Below are 26,186 nucleotides of genomic sequence, written 5' to 3' on the forward strand. Positions count from 1 at the left end.
TTTCCCTTTGTCAGACCTGCTTGTTGGTCCTGTCCTGATGTCCACTTTGGTTAACCACCCTGACAAGGTCACCCCACAGTGCTGCCTACTGGTCACAATGTTGGCAACCCCTTGAAATCAGAATGTGATGATGCAGTTTGAGGCCATCCAGGATAACAGCATTCTCAGCAGCTGTGAATGGGGGATGCCTCCTTCGATACATTGTTCCTGAAAGACAACAAGAGGGGGACACATAACAGGACCAGATATGTGGAAATTTACAATGTACAGGCCCTGCACAACCAATACCACCTGAACTATCCACCCCTCCCTCACACGTCATACCCCACAGTCTATCACCACACTACATGTGTGGCTATCACCAAGATAGAAGCAATACTGGGTATGTCCCTGTGTGCATGGACAGATTCAGCTCTATGTCCCTGCACCCATCACTGCAGTCTACTGTGGTGTGTCCCCTAAGGGTAAGCTCACACTAATATCTCATACAGCCACTGTCGGACAAATAGCTGTGTGATATTACAACAACTATATGGGGAAAGCCCAGCAACAGCAGTGTGCCACAATGACAGACAGCAATGCAAACCTGCTGTAGAATATGTTCCCTGTAGGCATCACACCTCCCCACTACACAGATGTTTGTGGACTGTGAACATGTGCCTTATGAATGTGTTCCTTCTGGCACAAACATGTGGATGTCTGACAAATGGTTGGCCATTCATTGATGGTTGTTGATGGGCAATAGGGAAGCTGGCTGTTGCACACCATACCCCTCGGAAAACATGCATGTTACATTAATATCTGTTAGTGTATTCATAGTTTTATGTTGTATTGCCAATATCTATCCTTGACACTGAGGTTGGGCCTGCGTTCCCCCATTACTTATGGCTATGACTGAATCCCTGTTTGTAGGGGGTTGGCAGATATGTTAGCCATAGCTCTCAACCAATGAGGGATGAATGTCAACAAAACAGTGACCTGACCAGGGTACATCAGGGACAGTCAGGGACACCAGTAGAATGCCAGCACTATTTATGTGTGGAATTGAGAGACTGAGAAGTTGTGAATGATAGTACATAGTTTGATGTTACAGGAGTGTACATCCTTACGTATTGTCACTATGTCTAACACAGATTCCACTAGCTTTCCTACAACAGCCAATGAGTGTCGGGGCAGAGCTGGGATTTGACTCAAAGCAGGAACAGTTGAGAGGCATGCCCATAGCTTCTGGACAGCAGAGTATCACCTGCATGTCAATAACATAGAAGTATGACAGGCTTGTATGACTGTTGCAATCCCTATTCCCCAAACCTCCATCCTACCATCTGCATCTAATTATATGGGGAAATGTATTACATACCTGATAGAGTGAAGTACTCCTTTTTTGAAGTGTTCCTCTGCAAATATCTTGCAAATCTTTTGTCTGTGTGAGCAAAACAACATACAGACCTGTTCCCATATGCAGTTGATTGGTAATGCTCATTAACAGGTAATTACCTGTGCACCAGTCTGTGTCTCAGACTTGCTAATTGCATCCAAAACAGCTGGATTGCACTTTCATTAGCCAATGACATGGCATCACAGTGCAATATTTAAGGCCTTCATGTAGGCCTTGGCCCCTTTCTTAGTCTTTGGGTGAACATTAGTGAGGTGTGGAGACTACAGCATCACAGAGGGTAGGTACAAATACTGCCCACTGTTGAGATTTCTGAGGTATTTTCACAGTTTTGCATGACATGTTTGGCCATTGTCCCATGACATTGTAATTATCTGACAGTTCCGTGGTAAACATTGTAGATTGAGGTCAGTAAGGAGATGGAAATGTGAATGTGATATGTCATACCCATCAGACTATCTTTGTAGGGGCAAACTGTGAAACATGACCCTGTCGCTGGACCTTTGCCCTCCCCCCACCCGTTATGTATGGGTGTGTCTGGATCCCTTGTTCTAGGGGGTTGTGAGGTGTGTTAGATCTGTAGCAGCTATCTGAACATACAGCTGTGCATGTTCCAGGCTGCAGTTGATGCTGCAGCCTAGGACATACAGGAGGAGTGTGAACTCTTTGGAGCACAGCAAGCTGTACCTGTAACTGAGGCAGCAGTGTCAGCTGTGTTGTCACAGCAAATTCAGGGTAAGGGTTCCCTTTACAGCCCAATTGAGGCATACGCGTGAGGTACATCTGTTATGTAACAATGTGTGCCAATCACAAAGTAGTAAACAGCATATAGTTTGGCTATAGAAATATGCGCAGTGTGTCCCTACCTCCAAGGCCTTTGACTTGCAAACATAGGTAGCAGTTGCTGAGTTGATGGTTGGTGTGGGAAGCAAAGAGGTCGACCTTCAGGGTGCCCCATTTCTGAGTTATTAGGGTGAAGGTTCTTCTGTTGAGCTGCCACTCGTGTGGGTCCAGAAGATTTCTGCTTAATTGGTCTGTCAGAGAGTTGAGAGAACCTGGTAGGAATTGTGCTAACAGGTGGAATTGCATGGCAGAGGCTGTGTGCCAAAAGGTCATGGCCAGCCTGCAGAGAGGGTAGGAGTGGGTCCCTCCCTGTTTGTTGACATACCACATTACAGTGGTGTTGTCTGTTTTGATCAGGAGAGCCCCTGGGGAGAGAAGGGGCTTGAAAGTTATCAAGGCATGCTGGACAGCCATCATATCATTTTGGTTGATGTGCAGAGGGATTTGCTGTGGGCTCCATTGGCCCAGTATGCACCTGCCATCCAGGTGTGCACCCCAGGCATAGTCTGATGTGTCTGTGGTGAGGGTCTGTGTGGCGGGGGGTGGTGAGAAAGGTAATCCCTTGTTGTGGGAGCATGCTGTTGCCCACCAAAGAAAATATTTTCTGAGGCAAGGAATTATAGGTATAAGAGTCTCCAGGTCTTGAGAGTGTTGACACCAAAGGCTTTTTAGGTACCACTGAAGTTTCCTCATATGCAGTCTGGCATATGGAATGAGTAGTATGCAAGATGCCATGAACCCCAGAGCTTGCAGGATCTTCCTTGCAGATAGTTGGGGTCTGGTGACTAGTTGAGAGAAGTAGGCTGTCAGGAAATTTTGCTTTTCTGGTGTAAAGAATGCCATCTAGGATGCTGTGTCCAGGCTTGCTCCCAGGAATATAATCCTTTGGGTGGGAACCTGTTTGGATTTCTTTTCATTGATTGTGTACCCTAGGAAGGTTAGTAGTGACTTTACAAAGGCCAGGTGTTTGAGCAGATTTTCCTGGCTGTCTGCCTGAATTAGGCAGTCGTTTAAGTATGGGTAAATCTGGATATCCCTTTGTCTGCAAAAGGCAATGGCCAGAGCCAGACATTTTATGAAAACTCTGGGAGCAGTAGATAAGCCAAATGGAAGTGCAGAGAACTGAAAGTGCTGAGATCCTGCTCTGAAGTATAGATATTTCCTGCATGATTCCCTGATAGGAATATGGAGGTAGGCCTTTTTTAGATATAGGGTGGCTAGCCAAGCATCCTTGGAAAGCATGGGTAGCAGCTCCTGGAGGGTAAGAGAAGGTGGGCGGGGGGGGGGTGAGTCATTGTGAGTTCTTACCATAAAGGGGTGGCTTAGAACTCCCTGGTTTTGAAATGGAGGTAGTCCACTGTTTAGATCTCTGCATTCCATGTGGCTGCTGTCTGGGGGTCTGGTTCCCCGGGGTGTGGGCTGGACTGGCTTAGTGGGAGCAGGAAAGGACCAGTGCTTGGTGGGACAATCCCTGCTGAACCTGGGTGGCTGGACCTGTAAGAAATCCTTAACTGCCTGCATAGATTTTGCTTTTTCTTCCATCTTTTTTAAGACCTCTTCTGCCTTAGTGCCAAACAAGTTGTCTTTGTGCAGGGGGGCATCCAACAATTTAGATTTGAAATGGTCTTGTAAGGGCTGTTCCTTAAGCCATGCATGCCTTCTAATGACAGATCTGGTGACTGCTGCCCTGCAGGAAGCTTCTATGGCATCAAAACTACAGTGTAAGGTGTGTTTAGTTACTTGACTTGCAGAATGCATTAACTCTTTTAGATTCCGCACAAGCAGGAAAGGAAGTCATTTTTTGTTTGAGGAGTTCCAGGGTATGTTGCTGAAATTTTAGCATATGGAACTAACAATTTAGTGCCCTGATAGCAAGAGTAGCTGAGGTGTATACCTTTTTACCCCATCTGTCTAGTGCTCAGGAATCCCTATCTGAGGGGGGTGGGATTCTTAGCAGAGGTTGCTTTACTCCCTTTAGGCCCTTGAGAAATGACCTCAGGGTCAGCAGTAGGATTTTTAAAAAGAAATCTGTGTGAGTCAGGGACTCAGTAGTACCTGTCTGGTTTTCTGGGTGCAGGAGGGAGGGTGTCAGGAGTCAAACTGGATTCCAGGAAAACATCCTCCACAACATCCAGTACTTGGGGGATGGCCAAGGGTCTGTGCTGTGAAAGTTCTAAGAATTCCCTGAGTCTCTTTTTAGAGTGAGGGTAGTCCTGACTCTCCCATTGGAAATGCTCCCTTAAGGTATGAAGGGTTTCCCCAAAGGAAAAATCCTCTGGGGGAGAGGAGGAAGGGATGAAATACTCTGCATCAGAATCCTCATAAGTAGAGAGGGGTTGCATATCTTCATATTCAGATGCATCAGAGTCATCTGAATCTTGTTCAGACAAAACTACAGGGGACAGACCCTTTTTTCCATTTGGAGGGGGTAGCTTGGCTTCCCCTGATCAGCACAATAAGGTCTTCTGCCATTTTAAGCCTTTGAGACTGAGGCAAGGAAGCAGGTGCCTGAGATTGGGTCATCGGTTTCTTGGGTGTGGTTCGTACCCTGGGCCTAAGAAACTCGTAGTTTTCAAAAGAACAGTAGTAGCGAAAGAAGACGGTTTGTGTTGAGAATCGGTAGTGTGAAGGACTTTCTCGGAAGCTGGTGCCTGCTCAGCAACTTCGGACCCATCCAAGGTAAAGATGACTGCAGGATCCTTAGTCGAAGAAGAGTTTTGCAGCATACCGGACTCAGAAAGGGTCTCGGTAGTGGCCTGCAAATCCACAGAAGTGGGCATCAGTGGCTGCGAAAGCACCTCCCTGAGGACCAGAAAACTGACGACTAGCTTAACAGAAGCATTGTCGGTAGGTTTGGACCTGTGCGTTCTGTCTCTGTCTTTATCTTTACTTTTTTGGGAAGATCTGCTGTTGGATGGCTAACCGAACTCATATCGGAGTTCGAGGACTGTATGTGAAAATATCTAGCTACAATAAGGGCCCGATGATGGATAGTTCTGGCATTGAACAAAGCACAGAAGCGACAGTGGGGGACATCGTGGTCTGGGCCTAAACATGTGACACAGTAAAAATGAAAGTCTCGGTGTGGTATTTGCTTTCCACAGGCGAGACAATTGTTAACTTTTTCTGACATCGATTAGTGCAAGAAAAAAGGATCCCCAATGGGATACCTAGCTTTAGAAGACTTCAGCTTCAAATAGGTAGACAAAACTCAGGTAGCGGCCGACTGGCACTCGTACGAACTGCTTTGGTGTCCATGGCAAGAAAGACTGATGTAATGGTGTCGGCTGCCTTACTTTATACTACTAATGACCTGACGTCATTCCTGAAGTGACAGCAACCGACGCATAAATACTATGCCTCTGGTATTCGGGCTGGCCGAGGTCTACCCTGGCACGGATAACCTAAATGTGATGACTGCAACAGTGAAACACGAAGAACATCAGTTACCTACTATCATACTTCTCAACCTGTTAAAGCAAGAAATCTGGACATCCCAATAAATAAAAGTGGGAAAAAGGCCCATGAATAGGGACAGTCTATACATATTTCTCTTACAAACTTAGAATGCTGATAGAATAACAGGTGTTGCATTAGCATGCGTTTTCTCAAGTGTATGAAGTGTGACACTGAAATGTCTATTGTGATTTTCTAACCTCAATCTTTAATGACTTGCCACTACTTTGCCAGAAAAATATGCTTTTATGAAAACTGGGACAAAAATAGGGGGCAACGCTCTGGACAGTCTGCAACAATCTGTACAGTTGACAGGTATGTCTGGCATCTCAGGCCTCACGTACATCCATTATTATTTATTTGGCTGTGTACTGGTGTGGTGCTTGCATCACTGTCCCAGGTAAACTCCCAATTTTCCATTATATGTACTTGCAGTGTGTCAGTGGCAATTAGTATATTTTGCTGAAAACAGTCGCTTTAGTTCAGAGCTGAATGGCCTAGTGAGCTAATGCACTATGCTGTAGTTGACAGGGGCCTGGGGTTGAGCTGTGGCAGGGGTGGTTATTTTGCAGATGAGCCCAACACTGTGAGAAACACATAACATCATTAAAGCACATATTAGTGGGTTTGTGCGAACGCCACTTAGCTCCACGCAAACCTGTTCTAAAAATTAATAAAGACAAGAAAAAGGGGGTGATAGGACAGTGGTGAAATAAGGGCAAGCAGGGAGGAAAAACATACTGAAAGGCTGGTAAGGTTGTGCATGAAGAGTGTAGGAGAGGACCACAACTTTTTATGTCTTGTACGGCAAAAGCTGTGCAGTTTTTACAAATTTTGTGCATGAATTTGGACCCTCAAACCCCAGAGACAGGGGGAAGGACAACATGAATGTGTTGTCAAGCCAATTGGACCTAATTAATTATGTCCAGTTAACATATGAATGAAATCCAGAGCTATGTATGGGGCGATATTTTTTTTTTGTGAGACAGGTGCCCACTTTTTGTAGGAGTGAATGAAATATTAAGGAAGGGATGTAGGTACATGTGGGGAGGTAAGCTGGGTAAGAGAGATTGCATTTTCAGACAGACCAGACAGTCAAGACAGCATAAAGGGGTGGTGTGTGATACATGAGGGGGGTAAACACCTTGGACAGGGAGGGTGTTGTGGAATCAGAGATGCATGTGTCCCCAGATGGCAGCAGTATGACTGAGCTCCCCAGCCATGGACTCATAACACTAATCCTGCACTGCCCCGAAGGTGGCTGTACTGGAGACTGGGCACCAAGGCCACCAGGTTCCACCAAGTTGTTGAGTCTGCCCTCAATCCAGCAGAGGCATTCTTTATAACTCCTAAGCACAATATTGTTCACCATCACCAGTAGCTGATCCTGTGTGACTATTGCCCCTTGGCCACTGCACCCAGGGGGATGGACCCCATCCCCTGAGGTAGTTCCAGCCAAACGTGGTGCAGGACCAGTGGAGGGGGCACCACCATCTTGGGTCCCAGATGTTCTAGGACCCCATGCCATGGCTGACTGAGGCAGGGTAGGCAGATCAGCAGGAACCAGCCTACCCTGATGTGCTGTGGTGATAGAGGTATAGTAATGTGTATAGGTTAGTTATGATCAAAACATTTTGTTAGTTATAACAGCATGTCAGAACAGTGGAGATAACCCAGTAACATATCAATGCATATTATATGGAACACAACAATAAATAACATAACAGTCAGTATATTAACAGCATGCCAGTAACAGTTATGGCATAAGGCCAACAACAGCGGTAATTCAATAGGATATGTTAATATGCAACCATTGTAATACATGCCAATAATGAACACATGCCCCAAGATAAAGTTTAGAGAGCAACATATGTTAGTAGTAAACCATAACCAGTGTATAATAACAATAAATTTAGATAAAGATAAGGGGTATGGGGAGAGAGAAATGCAGTCCATTAATAGTGGTATAGGCTACATAGTTCACAACATATACTCTGCAGGACTAGCCTTTTTATGTTTAACAGTGCCCTGTAGCTGCTGTAGCACGTACATACCTCTCAAGCTATCCACATGGGACAGTGTGGGCCAAGCAGTAACACCTGCAGGTACACATCTACAGAACACTTACACATCAGGTTGACCTATATAACTACCAAGGTGTACTGTGGACTGTGTAGTGTGACTGTGCTATTGACATAATCATATCGAGGATACATGTGTGACAGAGGGATTGCACAATGGTAATTACAGTCCATGACAGTGTGAGACTTGAGAGACATGTATGTGTGCAGTACAGAGAATAAACAACTATCATGCCATCCTTGGCAGGCATGGAGATAGAACTTCAGAAAACTTTCACAGACTCTCCAGTCATACAGCCATACCAAGATTACACATTTTATTTATTTTATTTTATTGTATTACTATTGTACTTTTTGCCTTTATTTTATGAAGTCTTATCACATTCCTAGTCAATGCTCTTAACAGTCTGTTACATCTGAACACACATACTATTTACTCATAATTAGGGCTACTTCACACATTTACCTGTATTTCCTGTAGAGATAACATTTGTCATCAATGCAAAACTGATTCAGTAATATCTGTTAGTACATGGCACTGGATTCAAACCCTGGTCTGTGTGTGGCAAAATGAACTTCAGACAGAAGCATTTAACAAACTGAGCTATTGAACCACTATTGACTACTGACTGGCTGATATTTGCCTAGAGTTCACCTGGAAGCAAAATATGACCTGGTAATAGTACTAAAGTTTTATACTAGACTACAGTGACAGTGGAACACACATGCATGAGATTCATGCATGACAGAGATACTAGGTAAACTATACATTCCTACATAAAATGCAGGTGTACACATTATACTGTTAGTGGGTGGAAATATCTGTGAAGTCTACAGACCATATCCGATTATTGGGCTGACTAGCTCACCCACATACAGTTGCAGATAGTATATTTGCAGTCTACAGCATTTACACTGTCATACTTGCTTGCAGCACCATACCTTGGAGCATGAATGCATATAGTTGAAATGCAATAGTTAACACAAGACAATCCTGATATACACAGTATACCTTGGGTGTTAATGGTTTTGCTTCAGATGTTACTCCAGAACAGGTGTCATAATGCATTTCTTGTATTACAGCGCTGACTCTATAATTATTGCATAACACTCTTTATTAGCTATACCTTGAGTTGGGTAATCATATTCTTTTGTGTTTTTATTACAGAGCAGTTGTCATACTCGATTTCATGCAAAACAGCCCTAATTCCACTCATATGGCACAACACAGCTTTATTAGGAGTACCATCATGCAGTTAATGGTATAGTTTTGAGTCTTTATTGCACAACAGTTGATATAATGCAGGTGTTGCAATACAGTTGTAATTCCACAATTATTGCAGTAGAAACTTTATTTCCTTAACATTATCGGGTTAATTCTTTACTCTTCCCTGTTTATTATAGTTGGCAGTAATCACTTATTGCAGTATAGACCTATGTCCACATTCATTGCAATACAGAAATCTTTATAGTATGCGCCTATTGGCAGTTAATGCTTTACTCTTTCTTGTTTATTTGACTGCAGATAGCAAATTAATCTGTACTCACCATACTCACAGCACAATCTGGCCAAGTACCCTACATGCGTCTCTAGATTGTGAGTTCTCTCCTCTGCAGCTGTAGGGAGAGAAGCACACCATTATGCATACCTGTCTATCAAACATTCAGATTAGTTATTGGTAAAACAATGCTAACAGTACTTACAAACTTGTGGGTCATTCCCAGCCTGGGCTTCCCGGACCCAGGTGTCCATAAGATACCTCTTCCGACACTTCAGGTCATCATAGTGGTGACAGACTTGCTCACCTGTGTGGGGGATACCTGTAGCACTGGTGAGATCATGCGTCAGCCAGTTCCAGGCCTCTGCCTTGCACTCTGAACTCTGGAACTGCCCCTGCAGCAGTCGGTCTTCATGGTCTTTCACCCAGAATCCAACCATCACCCTGGACTGCTGAATGCCCCACCACTGTGCCTGGAAGCATGCATTCTCTCCAGCGCCTGCCACAGTGCATGCACAGTTCAAACTTTAACTGTTTATGCTGTATTCCTGCCTGTTGTGTTGAAAATAACCTGTTTTCCCACCCTAACACACCAGTGGGCAATTTTTAAAAATGCAGCATGTCCCTTGGCACTGCACAAACCAGCACAGCTGGAGCTAAGCAGTGCATAAACTGGCAATGTTTAGCAGTGCACAAACCAGCTAAGCAGAGCCAAGCAATGCCAAGCACTGCCAAGCAGTGCTTAAACAAAGATTGTTTAAACAGTACTTAGATGGTCTGGGCAGGTCTTAGCAGAGTTTATCTGAGTGCAGCAGAACATGATTTAAAACTAATTGGCATTATATATATATATATATATATATATATATATATATATATATATATATATATCCAAAACAATTGCTTAATATCCATTCCATGTATTCAACCCCCCCCCCCTCACACCTACTGCACATAAGGCTGTAACTCTGTCCACTTGGCTATGTGGATATCTGGAATGCTGCTATACTTTTACATATACCTCTGAGACACATTTAAACATTGCTAAGCACTGTGACGAGCCACTCAAACCTGCTAAGCAATGCTTAAACTTGACCTTCAAATCAAAAATTGAATGCATCTGGTTTATATTTTTAGATGTCTGGCACGTGTCAATTGTTGTGCGCTGCACCACACAAACTTTAAAAAAATATATATTAAACACATGGATATCATGCACTTGGGCAGTGCAGAGGATATGTTACTCATTTGTGGACACAGTTAGTGACACACTCCGTACACTGATTCAATAACCATGTTCCACAGCTCTTCCTCAGCAATACATCATCATTATAGGCTCTACACTATGCCTACATGGAATTTATTAAAACTGGGGGACTGTGTTTTACTTGTTGTATTATTTATTTTATTTTACATTTGTTAACCGGGGGTGTCTGACTGAGCCGAAAAGGCCTTTTTCAGCAGAGGCCCGGGGAGAAAAGCTCCACAAAGAAAAATTACAGACACATTTAGTTATTTAGACATGATCAGTATACACACAAATTACAAGATACATGTTTTTACAGTGGTATGCGGCACAAACAGTTACAGTGGAGAGAACAATCAAAAAAATATTAATTTTAAAAATAAAGGTAAGTAATAGATTTGTGGTGTACGGCTGAACTTTGGAACGTAGGTAGAATACATACATAGTACACAGGTACAGTACATACATTGTAGATTAGCCAGTGTTTGTGAGTAAGATTGAAAAACTATTATCAATTGCTCTATATTTAGTATGTATATGTTATCCGCTTTCACTAGCCTGGGGAGCAATCATGGCACTGCCAACTTTGCTTGAGATGTTGCCTGATGAGCTCTTTAAAGGAGGCTTTGGATGATGTGTTTTGAATGCTAGTAGGGACAGAGTTCCATTTTTTAGCCAACAAACTACTATATAGTGCATCTCCAAAGCTATTGTAGCTATTGGTGACTTCTAGTAGTAGTTTGCTTGATGATCTAAGAGGCCTTTTGGCTGAGTGATGTTGTACTAGGTTTTTGAGGGAAGGACACTTATTGGGGAGGTAATAGATAGAATGACAGAGGCAGAGCTGATTGTAGGTTAGGAGGTTGGGCAGTTCAAGCCAGTGGAGCTGATTCAAAGCAGTACAGTGATGAGTTCTATATGAGCAATTTGCAGCAAAGCGGGCAATTCTGTTATAGCAAGCTTCCATTTTGCTTAGTTCAGTTTTGTTGAGATTAGTCAGAATGGGAGATGCATAGAGTAGGGTGGATAGAAGTTGGGAGCGAGCAATGGCTGATCTTGTGTTGTTGGTAAGAAATGGTTTGATACGGTAGAGTGACCCCAGTTTGGCATGTACTTTTTTAATAGTTAAGTTCAGATGACTATCAAATTTTAAGTGGGAGTCTATGGTCATTCCCAATAGCTTAGCCTGTACCACTGGAGCAATTGGAGTAGCATTTGTGGAGTAGATAGTGAATTGACTGTTAGTGTTTTTGTTAGAATTGGTTATAATCATAAGCTGAGTTTTCTTTGGATTGAGGATAAGTTGGGCTTTGGTAAGGTAGTTTTCAACGTCAGAGAATGCTAGTTGAGTTGTTTGCAGAAGGGTGGGAATGTTTTCTGCAGCACAGATTAAGGTAGTGTCATCTGCATACTGAATTATAGATGCATGCTGCGTGGAGGTGTGGAGGTCATTTGTGAAGACTGTGAATAGTAGTGGTCCTAAGATAGAACTCTGTGGGACTCCTATAGTTATGGGCAGCTGAGGAGAGAGAGAATTTTCCCATTTCACAGCTTGGTACCTGTCAGTTAAGTAGCTTTGGATCCAGGTAAGAGTGGAATTAGATAGATGATATTGGTTTAGTTTGTTTAGCAGGATTTGGTGTGAGACTGTGTCAAATGCTTTGGACATATCCAAAAAGAGTTGACACTTGCAGGCCTTCATTTTTGAGACGGTTTACTGTGTCTGTGAAGCAGAGGAGAGCTGTAGTGGTACTATGGGCAGGTCTGAAACCATGCTGAGTAGGTGACAGGATGTTGCAGTCTAGGAGATAGTTTAGCATCTGGGTATGGATGCATTTTTGTAGGATTTTGGCCAGGGGAGAGTAAAGCAATGGGTCTGTAGTTATTAAGTTCAGTGGAGGTCCCGCCTTTATGTATGGGTGTAACATAGGATATTTTCCAGAGTTTGGGCACATAGTTTTCAACAATTGATCTGTTTATGAGAGTGGAGACTGGGATAGCAATAGCATCTGCTGTGAGTTTCAAGAAATAGCTGGAGAGTAGGTCGGCTGCTGTTGATGAGGTTTTAGTTTGGAGAGCATGGTTTTGATTGAAGTGGTGGAAACTGTTTTGAGGGTAAAGCTTGTATTAGTGTTATTTGTGTTGGGGGGATAGTGAGGAAGGAACTGTCCTGTGATACTAAGGATAGAATTGAGTTCACAAAGTGCAAGTTGAATTGTGTTTCAATGGGAACTTTAGTGTCAGGGTGGTTGGTTTGGGGTAGCCTTTTTGGGTGGATTTTAGTAGCTGGTTTACATTTTTCCAAAATTTTTGGGTTGTGTTGGTATTTAGTTTTTAATGTTGCGTAGTAGGATTTTTTATCCAGCCTAATGCATTTCTTTGCACGGTTGCGCAGTTCTTGGTACTTAGTTAGGCTTTGTGTTTCTTTGATAGTAACGCCAGGCAGTGTCTCTGGACTTGAGGATTTGTTTGGTTTCTTTACTGAGCCAGGGGTTTGTAGAGGTTCTAACCTTGATTTTGCGTAATGGAGCGACAGTGTCTAGGTGTTGTAGAAATGTTTTGTTGAAATATGCTACAGCCTGGTCAAGTGGGATGGTTTTTAGGGGGGTCCAGTCACAGTTACACAGTAAAGTGTTCAGGACCTCAGGAGAGAATTTTTTTGTGTTTCTAGTGGATATATAGTTAGTGGTTTTGCATATGCTTGTTCTACTACGTATAAAGTATATTATGTTGTGGTCACTTAAGGTGTCTGGGAGACTGCCTGTGTGAGGGTACAATGTGGGGTTGTTAGTTAGGACCCAGTCAAGGATGGATTCCCTTTTAGATTTTTTATCACACCTAGTTGGAATTTGGACTAGCTGCTGGTAGCCATGGAGATTTATTAGATTACTTGGTGGTTCTGATATACAGGTGAACCAATCTAGGTTGAAGACCCCAGAATAAGGGTTTCTTGTGAGTATGTGGAAGAACACCAGGATAAGAAGTCTTCAAGGCTAGCAGGTGTATTACCAGGTGGAATATAGATCACAATTGTGGTGATGACCTTTTAGGGTGAAGTTGAAGTTGTGAGATAAGTATGTCCCAATTATTGGGGGAGGGGTAGGAGTTTGGTAATTGATGGACAGTTAAGTTGGACTTGTAGAGTAAGGCAGTTCCACCCCCTTTACGAAGTGGTCTGTCTTGTCTAATGATATTGTAGCCGGTAGGGAGAACTTCTGAGTTAGCTATGTTTTTATTTAGCCAGGTTTCTGTTAAAGCAACTATGTCTGGGGAGTAGTGTGCTATTGTGGCCTGGAGTTCAGGTATTTTATTTTTGATACTTCTAATATTAATATTTAGCATTAAAAGATGGTTGGTTTTGCTGCTGTTGTTGATTTGCCCTGCCCAGGGATGAAGAAAGTGGAGGTGTTATGTTCTGACATTTGTGTTGGAGCAGTTTGTGTTGGACAGGATGGATTTGGGCCTGGGTTGGGGTGGATATCCCCACTTATGGTGAGCCTGGAGTTAAAATGGTTACACAGATGTTGGAGTTTGGTGAGGAGTGTGAGAAAGTATTGTGTTTTTTTGAGTAGGAATGAGAGCATATGTGTTTAGTTCTGAATTGGTCCGTTATGTAGTTCTTGAATAAGTGTGGGCAGATATTATTATAATGTGTGGTGTCTGTGTATGAGAGTGCATAATGCAGTGTTGTGCTACTAAGTTTAGGGATATTGCTACAGTGATAACTTGTGGTGTTGTAAAGAATTATGAGAAGACAGACTAGATTTAGTTGTGTGATAGTCATGGTTATAAAGTTTATGTTGTTTCTAGGTGGGGGGTCTGAATAGGAATTATAGGGTTGCACTATATGTGGATGGGGAAGTAGTGTGGGTGATGCAAAAAATGCCTAGTGGGAATGAGAGTGATTGGGAGTATTTTGTGTGGAGCAAGTTGGTGTGGTTTAATGTGATATGACTCGAGGATCTGTGATTGGTGGAGGTGATGTGAGGGTGAGCTGTGGGTGTGGCTATGATTACTATAAATGTAGAGGTAGTGGGGGCGGGAGGGAATAGGGGGCAGGGCAGGGGAGCGGAGAGAGCCCGAGCATTAGCGAGGGCAAACGGAGTGGGGCAGAGCCAGAGCCAACCAAGGCAAGAGAAAAAAGTAGGTATTACTTTACAAATCTGAACACTTTTAAAACAAATTCCTGAGGTCTAATGGCTTACCGGTTAGCAGAATGTAATTGCTGAAGAGCACTTGTGTCCTGGTGGGAGACTAGAAATTTAAAGATGGCTCCATGCTCAGTAGGATTCTAATATAGTCTTTGTACTGGGGGAGGGAGATAGCACAAGGGGTGTAAACCAAGTGGAATGCAAAGAAACCAGAGAGGCAATCAGTGGAAATCAGTGAAGGCCTCAGAGAGGGTAAGTAATAATTCAAACTACCTGTAAAGTGAAGGAGAGAAGAGACAGCAAAGTTTATTAAGGTTGGCAGTGTGTCTTTACATTGACTTGCTGATTAGTAACCAGTTTGTGCACAGATTAGAGTAGGGAGATACATTAGCAATGATAGAGATGCAAATAAACAGGTGATCCTCCAAGTGATACAAACTAAGGCAGAAAGAACTGAGAGGGCTGCTTGATGGTTAATTTAGTCACAGGGATGTGAATTAAATCTATACTGTCTATTGGACAGTTAGGATTACTGTACTATCGGGGACACAAGGCTACAACAGTCAGTTTTATTAGCAAGCTGAGAACTACTAAGAAATACTGCTAATGTAATAGCTTCACACTCATAAAACATACAAGTAGAATGCCTGGGTGGACTGACCCTGCTCTTGAGGCTCAAAATGTATATCCTTGTTTAGTTTGCAATACTGATTCCTTCTTACACTGTATAGATGGAGTTGTAGCCGCAGACTGCAGATTTGCTTGAGTGTGCTCTGAAGAGAGAGAGAGAAAAAAAGAGAGGATGAAGCTAGTAGAAGGAGACAAAGACAGGTCAAAGGAAGTAATGAGGAAATAGGAAGGTGTAAAAGATAAAAATCTGAGGATAGTGTGGATAAAGCAGGAGAATAGATGCTACTGCTACAGTTTGAGAGTACTTCAACAGTAACCACATCACAGTGCCATAACTTAATTTGGAAGCAGGTTAATAAATCATAGACAGTACATTTATCAGCCAATTATCCTGTGCATACAAGAAAAAGGAAAATGAACACAACAGCACAGCTGAAGCAGTAGCAGATACAACTGTAGTGCTAAATTCAGTAAATACTGTTTCTAACTCCAAAGACTAGGTCAATTAGATATACATTACAGTTATAACATCAGTTTTAGTAGCATAGAGACAACATAGCTGCAGTGGTAGTGTCAGTAAAAACACAATTCCTGAATGACAGAATCAACCAGTTAAATAAACAAATAAGCAGATCAGTAGTCAGGAATCAGAAAAATGAATACTAGTTGTATAAATCCAAATACAGCAAAAAGTAGGTATTACTTTACAAATCTGAACACTTTTAAAACAAATTCCTGAGGTCTAATGGCTTACCGGCTAGCAGAATGTAATTGCTGAAGAGCAGCTTATAACATTTGAACTTTCTTCCTTTGTACTGCTTCTGTAAGCATACAAATAACATTTTAAGTTTATAGTATGTGGATTTATCTTGTACATAATTTACAGGATTTAAACTATTTCCTGCTTTTATAAGCGGTTGTATATATTATAACATCTGAATTTTTCTGTGAGATCAAATTCTCTGTATAAATGTTGTCTATTATAATCTGGTGCTTTTCTCCCTGGGACTCCTCTGAAAATATGCAGTAACCCATTCGGACCTTCCTGGCAAACAAATGTAAAATAAATAAAATAAAATAAAATAAACTGAACTTTAACACACAATCTAGATATTTTCTTAGAAATCTGATATCCTTTATATTAAATCTACTATCTTGTAACAACTTATTACATACCCATTTATTACTCAAGTCTTGGGAGATGACCGTATATAATTATTTAACAGTTTAATACCATAATTTTGAATGTTTCTTGTGAGTACTCACATACTCGAAAAACATTGGCAAAACTTACGATACCGACCGAGAAAAAAAACAAACAAAAAAAATGTTGACAATTTGAAATCAAATTGTCAATATTTTTTGAAAATACCACCACATCCGGTGTCATACAAAACACATTTTGCAGGGGGGCAATCTCCCCTGCACCCTCATGTGGGGGGCTGCACCCCCTCATTCCCTGCTACTTATATATACAAATTCCAAGATCGCACTACAGTGAGGGAAAGGGTACAATTCCCAATCCCCACTATCATGCGATCTCCATTCAATATGCAGAATTCACAACAGCGAATGCACAATACCATTTGCTGTTGTGCATTCGGCATGTTTTTTCATGCAAACAAATCTGTTCAAACTTATTTTTGGATATCTGTTGTCACACACTTCAGCTGTGACATTTTGATGGTACACCTGATTTAACCTATATGGACACCAAATGACTCCCTTATTGACCATTACCTTGATTAAAATATATTTAAAATGGAAAGAATCTCTAACAAATGACAGACAAACACCAATTACATCTTTTAAGGCCCTATCCACAAAAATAGAAATTGGCTCAAGTTTTAAAACTTTTTCTGAGACTTTACACCTCAGTGGGGCTCTATTTCATTTTTGCATGTTAGGTATTTAGGCTATGTCATCTATCATTGAACTGAGCACTAAGAATTGGTTCTTGCAATCATAGTTTCACAGGTTCATAGGTGTGTAGTAGGCTAATGGCCCCTGGGGCCTTTACAAGCCTAGCCTTAGGATTACCCTGGCATCGTGCCACCCGACCTTAGTTCCCAGTGCCTCTGTCGAGTAGAGCCACTGGAGTTATCCCCAGGGTGAATTTTTTATTTCCCATCCAGTCATCAAGATTTCTCTTGAAGAGAGTCAGAGAAGTGCTCTGCTTGACATGTATGGGAAATCTATTCCATAGCATGGGCAGTCTCTGGGTTATGAACCTGTCCCTCCAGTACGTTCTATTGATTGTGGTAATGAGGTTGAGGTCTCTGGAGCTTGTGGTGCGGAGGGATTGGGATTTCTTTAGATGTAGTATTTCTAACAGAGCTGGGTCAGACATGGCTTTGTAAGTCAAGCAGAGATCGCCTCTAAGTAGGTGATATGAGACAGAGAATAGCTGGAGTTTTTTGAGTCTGTCCATATAGGACAAATGTTTAAGGCCTACGATCCTCTTTGTGAGGTACTTTTGTGGTCTCTTCAGTTGTTGCAGGTGTCTAGCGAGGTACATGCCAAATGGGGCATTGTACTTGATTGGCCTAATGAGGGAAAAGTAGAGGGAGACAAGGACCTCTTTCTTCCTGGATGCAAAATCCTTAGTAATGAGATGTGCTACATAGAAGGACTTTCTGACCACAGTAGCAGTGTGGTAATCAAAAGAGAGGTTGCTGTCAAGCCTGTGTTACCATATCTCTTAAAATGCCTTTTGTGTTCAGTGGACTACCATTAATGTGGTAATTCATGGGAAATGGGTTTTTCCCAAAGGGGATGATGATACATTTTTTGGCACTGAGCTTAAGGCTGTGGTTCTGACACCAGTCGTTGGTCTCAGTGAGACCATTTTGTAGGATGTCAACATCACTTGGGGAGTTAATAATAGCTCCCAACTTGCAATCGTCTGTGAACTTTGTCAGCCAGAGTCCCTTCATGTTGGCCTGGACTTCAGAGAAATAGATACCAAACAGGAGAGGACACAGGACCAAACCCTGTGGGACTCCACTAGTGACTAGTTGGCAGTCTGACTTGAAGTCAGCTACTTTCACACTGTGGATTCTATCTGTGAGCCAGTTTTCAACCCACCTAGTGATATAGGGCTTGATGCCTAGCTTGGTGAGTTTTTCTATGATTCCTGAGTGGGGAATGGTATAAAAAGCCTTGGCCAGATCAAGGTAGGCTGTATGAACCACTTGTCTTCATCCAAAGCTCTGGTGACTGACTCAAGAAGTCGACCAAGTTGAGCAGGCATAATCTACCCTTCACAAAACCAAACTGTGTGGGATCCAGAGTTTGGAGATTCCCTACATCCTTGTTTATTAGGACCATGATGATGGGTTCCATAGCTTAGCATATCAGACTTGTCAGGCTAATGGGGAGATAGTTTCCAGGGTCTGTAGTCGCTCCTCCTTTGTGGAGAGGGATGACTGCAGCAGTGTGAGATTTGGTAGGGACAAAGCCTGAGGTGAGGCTGTAATTGAAAAGGGCACACAGGTGAGGTGTCAGTTCACTCTGTAGTTCATGTAGAACACAGCCAGATATATTGTCAGGTCCCATAGAAGCTGTACTCTTGGTCTTGGACAGTGTTGCTTTAACCTTTGCAGCAGTAATACTGGGTTCCTGGCAATCTACTGGTACTGTGATTGGTCCTTTGGGGGGGTAAAGTTGGTACTGAATCTGGCAGCCAGTATATTGGCAATATCTGTCGGCTCGGTATAGGAGGTACCATTGTGCAGTAGCTCAGAGCAAATCTGGGTATTGCCTTGGAGATACTTTACATAGCAATAGAAGGTCTTGTGTCTTTACTATCTGCTGCAATTCTGTTTTCATAGCTAGCTTTAGAGAATTTGATGAGGGATCTTAAATAGTTGTTGAGGCTGATAATGGAGTTTTTCCAGTCTTGGCACTTCATGTTATTCTGCATCAGTTTCCTCCTTCTGTTGTAGAGTTTGTTTATGGCAGGGGACCACCAGATTGGCTTCCTTTTTTTGGAAGAGAGCATCTTGGTTCTGTTGGGTATGGTGAGATCCATGCATTTGTGTATATGTTTGTACAGTGCATTGGTGTATGATTCTGCAGTCATGCAACTATTCTCCATTTGCATGGTGCTGTGAAGTTAGCCACCTCTGTTTTTAGGAGCCCAAAGTTAGCTTTGGAGAAGTTTTTTATGGTGGCTACCTTTGCAGGGCCAGTGGGGTAGGAGGGATGTGTATTTGCAATGTGATTAGTTTGTGGACAGATCTAACCAGGGAGGAGATGACTATTGGGGTAGAGCAACGGTCGCCCGTGTTAGTAATGACCAGGTCAAGGATGTTGCTACCTCTAGTGGGGGTAAGAACGAGCTGGCCCAGCGCATTGAAATTAATGAACTCCAGGAAACGTTGGGCAAGTGTATTGGTACATGAGTAGTTTTCCCAGTTAATGGAAGGGTAGTTGAAGTTACCTAGTATGAGAGTGTTAGGTTGGACCCTAATATTCTCCAGGGTGCTTAGGAATGTGGAGTGTGAGTCTTAGGACATAGTTGGGGACCTATAGCAAGCTACGACTTGAATCGCTGTCTTACCAAATGTTAGCTGCACCTGAAGTATCTCTGATGTGTCATGCTGGGCTACCAGTCTGAAGGTGTGCACATCCTTTTTGAATGTAGAAACACCATTGCCTTTGGAGCTTCGGTCCAAGTTCTGGGGGTGAAAGATGTGGAAAGAGTTATAGCCTGGTAGTGTATGGGTGCTTTCTGCTGCTTTGAACCAGGTTTCTGTTACAGCACAAATGTCGATGTTCTCCATTTTAAGGAGTGCTTCGAGTGAGTGCATTTTGAGATTTAGACATCTAGCGTTGAGCAGCATGACACTCAGATTGCATTTGTTTGCAGCTGTTATGGTGGAAATTTGGTCTTTGGAACACCACCTAAAAAAGGTAAAAGGCACTATAGGGGTGGCAAGATCCTTGGCCAGTATTTGGAAGCCCTGGGGTGACAGATGCAGGCCATCTCTGGCAACACATCCAGGTCTTTCAATCATATCATCCCAGGCAGACAGATATTGGATCCCCTTAGAATGACACCAGAAACTTAGCCAATTGTTGAAATCACTCATTTTCTGCTTGTACTGTGGTATCATTCTGGGTGATGGTAGGATGGTGCTCAGGGCTAGGGTCATACCTGCCTGGGCTACATAATTTGAGAGCTCCTCCATGTCTCTTTTCATGTAGTCAAGGGAGGTACGTCTCAGGTCATTCACATCCACATGTACAATGACTGAGTCATTTGTGTACCTGTTTTTGAGGGACCTGAGTGCATGCATTATGTGGTGTATCCTGGCACCTGACAGGCAGCTGACTGTTACTTTCTCCTTATTCAGCCTAGTGAGTGGAACATCAGTGTGCCTCACTATAGTCACCAATGACTAGTGTGTTGGGCATGCTGTTTTGCCTTAAGGCCTTTGGTTGTGTGGCACACTGTTTAGGAGAGATATGTGTCTCGTGATTAGTGTTATGGTGGTCAAATGTATTTCTGCCTTGGAGGTCTCTGCTGTTTGGGTAGAATTTTATTGAGAGCCTCCATGAAAGTGGTTGTGTGGTTTGTGCTTTTATGTGAAGGCAGTGCTGGTGTGTGTTCTGGAGGGCTATGTGTTCCATGTGGTGTGGTGCAAGTGTTGACCTTCTCCTTTTGACCAGCTATTCCGGTCTTGGCTGGAGAGTGCATGGCTTCCAGTTTGGATATATAAGTGCATGTCTCACAAGTCTGAGTTTTGGGAGGTAAGAGGAGAGGGTTGTCGGTGTACATGAGGCAATTGCTACATTGCCTCAGGATGCCCAAGTTCACCAAATTAATAGGAGAAAGCACAGGGAACTGACCCTAGACATGCCTGGAGGGCTGGGCATTAATAATAACTACTGTATCTGTTTCCTTGTAGAATGTTTAGAGCTGGTAGCACTTTTGTGTGCTACAATAATTGCTACAAGAAGTCTGGTAAAGTGCTAGACTAATAAGCTAGTAGAAGTGCAGGAGAGGAGAGAACTAGTAGATCTAAGGGAAAAATTGAAGAGCACCACTTAGATGCTTACAGATAGTCCTGGATACAGCAAATCTGTATCTGGACTAGACTAATTATAGGAAAGGTGGGAAACAAGCACAGATGTAGGCTTTTAAACCAGAAAGTTGAAAGAGTTGGAAAAAACTGTCCAAACGGCCGATAAACCACAATTTTTGGGCCAGAAACCATTCTCTTGTGGTAGATAGGCTACCTAGTGCTTACCATTCCCACTGATAAGCAAGAAGGCTTCCCTCAGACACAGAAAGGCTTGGGGGGGCTCAGAAGCTTACAAACAGTCTTGGATACAGCAATTCTGTACCTGGACTAGACTAGTTACAGGAGAAGCACATCAAGTACATCCTCCAAATATTTCTCATATAGGCAAATGCCAATTAATGTAAAACTTCTTATGAGTTTGTTTTTGTTTATTATCATATAAAACTCTCCTTTCTTCAATAACTAACTCATTTTGTCATTATATATATTATCTGTCATTGTATAGATGGGTCTACTTCAGAACACCGAAACCCAAGACCATCGAAGATCACATCATCGAGATGAAATAAACGAAAACCCACTCCATCGACAGACCAGATCAATGACAACCTTCCCAGGGTAAGTAATCACGCAATCAAAAACACACAAAACCTAAACTGAACCATTCTAAACCCACCCAGGTTGGGGGCCACATCCCCCCACACTCCTACTAGCTAAATATACCAACTCAGAGATCATACTACAGTTGAAAAAACTGCAAAGTTCACCTTCATGGCCAAGCAGGTTAGTTAGATCTTCGTTGATCCAGTCTGTCAATGAAGTGGGCTTTTGTTTATTTCATCTTAATGATGTGGTGTTCGATAATCTTGGGTTTTAATATTCTCAGGCAGACCAATATAGATATAGATATAGATATAGATATAGATATAGATATAGATATAGATATAGATATAGATATAGATATAGATACTGCTAGAGATAGAGATAGAGATAAAGATGTAGATCCATTTCTTTCCTTTAGAATCACTTTACAATTCTGTTTTCTACTGTATGATTTAACCTGTTGTGTCAACCAACCCTGCTCTTCTGGTGGGCACAAATTAACACAAAGCTTTTTTAGCCCATTCACTTCACCACTTGAAAGAGTCCCAGAAGAAAGACTGACCCCTGGATTCTCAAAAGCTTGCACGGAGTGCAAGATGAGTGCAGGGGCCCATGCAGGCAATATGTCTGCCGTGCGATCCAGGAACAGCCAGCAGGGGCGTGCATGAGAGCTCCAGCACTAATGCTGCACAGACTAAGCCCTGGTATGAACATCACCTCATTTGCAGGAGAAATCCATGCAAATGAAGTGATTTTGCAATCCAGGAAGCTTGCAATAGTCCATGCAAGACTAGTGCAATCTGCAGAAATGTACTCGGTTAGTAACCGAGTACATTTTTGCAAAATCAAAAATGGAGCTATGACAGCTCCAAATAAAGGCTGCATATCACTGTGCAAGCATGCCAATGGCCATTGGCATTGCAAACAATAAAAAAATTGAAACAAAACAACTTTTATTTTTTTTTCGCCGATCACAACTGTTTAAGCATAGGGCAGCGGCACGCAAATGGGATCGTGGGGAAAATAAGAAAATAAACTCAAAATGGGCATTCTAACTAAAATCAATATTCTGCCATGCAAGTGAATGGCAGGCAGAAGACAACCTGGCCAGTGAGTAGTGGTTGCTAAGGGGGAGGCTCCGTGTGGGACATGTAACTATGCATTAGCAGGCAATCCTATGCAAATGAGGGGAAGGATAGTGAATCCCAGTTTTCCCCAGCATGTGAGACAGGTTCCATCAGTGTAAGAGTATGAATAGCTGGGTGCAAGACTAGGATACAGGTGACATCATGGGTGTGTGTGTCAGGCATACTGTAAGCGGATTGGAGTCCAGTGGCTCGGGATTGCTCCTAGCTTAGCGCAGCTAAGCTAGGGGTGTGTCTAAACCTGCTAGCACTCTTTACAAAGTGTAAGTAGGTGTGCGCGCCGCACACTGGGATTTACAGGAAGAAAAATGAAGTTAAACCAGGAAATAGCAGCTCTGTGCACATTTGAGCACTCCGTTTGTGCGGCACGCACACAGGCTTAAATAGGAAGGCAATGGGAGGGGAACAGAGCAGTAGGAAGGTAACCAAGGAGAACTAGCTTAGCTGACAGGTGAAATGTATCAGAATCAGCCAATCACACAGGCAGCAGACCAGCCCAGTCCAGCCCAGCACACCACTATAAACAATACAAACACCTTTCCCCCTTGTTTTTCCCAATAACTCTGCACCACCGGTATATACAAACGGGAAAATTTTACAAAAAAATGTAAGGGGCTGCTTTTGCTATCATAAACCAGCATGTGCAAGAGGCTGAGGGTGGTGAGGATGTGAATGCTGCTGAGCAACCCACAGTGAGGAGATGGAGAAGAGTGTACAGACCCAGGGTAACCTACCAAGGGCTACATGAGCTGGAGATAGTGGAGTGCTATAGGGTGGACAGGGACCTCCTACAGCAGATTGTTGAGCTGTGCCGGCCACACCTCACACACAGAACTAACAGAGGGGAACCCATCCCAGTGGATACCAAGGTATGTGTAGGCCTATGAATACTAGCTACAGGTACCTTCCATAGGCCAACTAGGGATATGATGGTGATATCACAGGCATCAGCATCCAGGGTACTCCACCAGTTCCTGGATGCCATGTCAGCACATGTCGGTGAGCATGTATATTTCCCCATCACCCGTGAGGCGTTGGCCAGCAATATGCGTCCCTTCCAACAAATAGCAGAATACCCTGAGGTAGTGGGTGCAATAGACTGCATGCACATATGCATCAAAGCACCATCTGGTAAGCGGGGTAGGGTCTACATCAACCGCAAGGGCTTCCCCTCCAACTGCCAGGTCATGTGTGATGCCCAGGGCATAATAATGAATGTGTGTGCTGGCTGCCCTGGAAGCTATCTGGCATCTGACGCAGCTGTACCAGAGATTTGCCAATGGGGACATCCCACACAGTCACCTAATTTGGGATGCTGGATATGCACTGGAGTCATGGCTGATGACACCCATCAGAAATGTACACATACCCGAACAAGAACTCCATAATGAGTCACATGCACAAACATGACTCATAATAGAGCATGTGTTTGGAATGCTCATGTCACGGTTCCGGTGTCTGGACACATCTGGTGGAGCCTTGCAATACTCACCAACTACAAGTACCCAAATTGTCCTTGTATGCGCCAGGCTAAACAATATGATCCTGTGGAAACAGCTGTAGCAGGAACAGCATGGAGTGGGGCCACACAGTCCCCCACCATTGCCAAGGCCTGCACAGACACAGAGTGACTCAGAGGAGGAACAACCTGAGCCTGCCCCAGTAGGCAGAAGGAGGCATGCCCAGTATGCCCTGGCCTTGGCAAAGAGGCAACTCATATCACATGCACTGACACAGTAGGAACCCAAGGAATGTCACCTCTCTCCAACTCGGACATACAGTAAAAGGGATACCAAACATGACACTACCTGTGCTCAACCATGTATAGGGAGTGTACTCTGTGCATCCAATGTAGGCAGCCCTGAAGCACCACCCTCAATACTGGGACACCCACAAGGTAAGTGACTCACACATGCCAGTTGGGGGGTTCACATATCCAACAACAGTTACAGCCAGCAGGATAGGTGTAGACAAACACAAACAAATGCTGTACTATGGCCTCTGAATGAGCCCTATGTGTAACCCCCCCCCCCCCCCCCAGGCCTACACAGACAGACTACAGCAGGCCAGGCAGTTGGATGTAAGATGTGAAGGCTAGGAAGTCAGAAACTAATATGTAGGCAGTGAAAACTAGGATCTGTAGTATACTGGTATGCCTCTAGCCAGCGTGATAGCTAAGACTACAGACTGAAATGTAGTACCCGACATGCCAGTACAGTCCTAGCAAATGTGTAAAAGTGTCAGGTGTGCCCCCCATCCTACGTACATTTATAGTAACAGTCAGGTGTGCCCCCCCACTCCTGGGTAGAAATATAGAAAAAGTCAGGTGTCCCCCACTATGTAGCAACAGTACATGCCAAATGATCGATGGATACCCTGCAGACACAGCATGCTACCTGTCGGTGTACAACACAAAGGTCAGCACCGCAGTACATACTACCTGGACTTGATCCACATATGCAATCCAGATGGCTATACTGGGCATGCTCACACACTTAAACACATGAAGGCCATGTCTGCAAACACCAGTGGACCAGACATATCTGGCAGTCGCAGTTCTTAGTGCAGACACATGTCAGTATGCACCACTCCTGCCTTGCACACACAGTGGATAGGAATACTGACATATATGTAAGGACAACACACTATAATAAGCCAAAGGTAGACGGACATAGATGTGTGGAAGAGGGTGACCGTGACAAGGACCCATCCAGGCCTGTTCCACCCAGCACACAGCCAAAGGGCCCCGAACACATGAGGTGCAGATGTCACTCACTTCAGATACTAGCCATCAATATCTGTCAGCATTACAGACTATGTGGTTCTTGTGCCAGCTGTGCAACATGACTGTACAAGGAAGTAGTCATCTAGTAGCTGTATACACGTACCTGTGACATATGACCCCGTGTGTGCCCGCATGTGGCATGTCAACCCCTACATGAATGGGTTATGGCCCATGCACACACCGCCCTCCCCATAGTAGTATTATGACAAGCCTGCTGAGGTCATCCAATGTGAAATACACCTTTGTGAGAGCTGTAGCTCAGGAATCTCCATAGTGCGTCCCATGACTGTGTACTGCTGTAGTGATAACCTAGTTAGGT

The sequence above is a fragment of the Protopterus annectens genome, chromosome 5.part1, assembly GCF_019279795.1.
Source record: "Protopterus annectens isolate FY-2018-M chromosome 5.part1, PAN1.0, whole genome shotgun sequence".
NCBI classification, from domain to species: domain Eukaryota; kingdom Metazoa; phylum Chordata; order Ceratodontiformes; family Protopteridae; genus Protopterus; species Protopterus annectens.